The sequence below is a fragment of the Nicotiana tabacum genome, unplaced genomic scaffold (genome assembly GCF_000715075.1).
Source record: "Nicotiana tabacum cultivar K326 unplaced genomic scaffold, ASM71507v2 Un00280, whole genome shotgun sequence".
Classification (NCBI taxonomy): domain Eukaryota; kingdom Viridiplantae; phylum Streptophyta; class Magnoliopsida; order Solanales; family Solanaceae; genus Nicotiana; species Nicotiana tabacum.
In genome coordinates, this window is record NW_027438517.1 from 42,589 (window position 1) to 44,616 (window position 2,028).

The following is a 2,028-nucleotide window of genomic DNA, read 5'->3' on the forward strand; positions in this document are numbered from 1 at the left end:
TATTTTATCTCAAAATGACAACCTTCGACTAAACTCATTTTCTTCGATTCGCTTACCCTCTCACCTTCACGAATTTACTTATCATTTGTTTGAAATAATATAATACTTGTAACTTCAAAATAATCTCATTTCCGAGCTTTCATCAATTTACTTATGGCGTATTTTCACGTACAAAAATATGGGGTGTAACAGATAACAACCGGAAGGGTATTTTTAGTTAATTTAGGCAAAGGATTTATATGAATAGAATTTACTCAATTTAAATTCCTAAATATTAGGAGTTTTTACCTAATTTCAATACGAAAATGATTTAATTCATAAGCCTGAATATTAGAGAAATTAATTAAATGACTATTTTATCTAGTGTGAAATTAATTTTTGAAGAGTTAAAAAGGCGAACGACATTTCACTAAGGATATTCGTACATTTAATATAGTATAGATAGATAGATAGATAGATAGATAGATAGATATAGATAGACAGACAGATATAGATATAGATATAGGTAATCTAATTACATCATGCTAAAGCCAAAGATAATTCGGCCCTGTTAAGCCACTCTAAATCCACAATTGCTTCACGTCATTTTTAAACGTAATATTTTTCATCAGAAAATAAGCACCGGTTGAGATGCCGACGACCCATTCGAATAACATGAAAAATGGGTAACCAAAATTAAATGAAAGAGAGGCTGAAATATAATCCCAGAAACTCAAAGAAGCATTTTGAACAAGTAACATGAAGTTAGAAAGTCATCTCTACCCCTACTTCATAGCTAAAGGAACTACCATATGAACTACTGGATGTTTTAAGTATAGTCCTTTCCCCTACGTATAGTCCCCTTAGCTTGTATCTTCTTCGCTGAAAACACTTAAAACGGCTTGAAATATTCTGTACACAACCTTGCAATTCAACTCTAGCTAGTGAGTTTTCTTTACTATTTGTGTGTGTGTTCTTTTTTCTTCTTAAAGATTACTCTTTTATGCATTTTTCTGAAGTTTAAAGATTACTCTTTTATGCTTTTTTTGAAGTGGGTATTTACATGGGGTTAAATCTTGATTATACGTGCATTACTTGGTTTATGGGTTTTCATTGTGTCTTTTGTTAAATGGTAAAAATAGTGTTTTACCTTAAAATCGGACAACAATTAAACTTATAAGTGGTTTTAAGGATATGTGATTTCACTTGGCACTAATTGATAAATGTCAGAATTAATGCTAGGGATTAATTGCAAATAAAGCTAACCAATGTGATGAACAACCATGGCCCTCGAGCTAGACCGCCCTCGAACCAGCTAAATATGCTATTAAAAAGTATGGACTTTAACAACAGAGCTTGCAAGAGAAAATATGATATATTGCTTTGTTATGCGTGAATGTATGATTGTTACAAAAGGATTAAGACCCTCTTTATATAGCAGAGGAATCCTATTTATGGTATAATTCTAATTACAGAAGTAAATTCTATGTTATGCTAAATATTCTATCCTAACTTGATATGTACCGAGATTCCTGCCACGATCCTCGCCCGATCACGGATATCTCGGCTTTCTGTTATTCGGCGTAGCAGGCCTCCTTCGATCATGCTCAATCTTTGCTTCGGTCTCGAATTGATCTCGATCCTGATCGTCCATTGATCCACGAGCTTACCAATCCATCTCTGTACCATGTTCCGATATAACTGAGGCCGGGCCTTGATCTTCCGTCCTGATTTTGGTTAGTCGTATGAAATTAGGCAAGCCCAATTCTGACTGTATACAGATAGTCCCCTCGTTTTTTTGAGTGCAATGATAAGAAACGAATTGAGTCTTCGAATCTACCCTCGATTTATCATGTCGTAAGCATCGTGACATAAGCGGCAGGGGTGACCGAAACGTCCCATCGGTTCAGTTTTTCATGCATTTATTGCGCGTGAGTTGTCGGTCGGCCGCTAGCAACTTTGAATCGTCGCCGTGGAACCCATAGATAGGCCTTTTTTTTCATTCCTTCAAATTTTACTCTCAATCTCTTCTACTCTAATCTTCAAAGC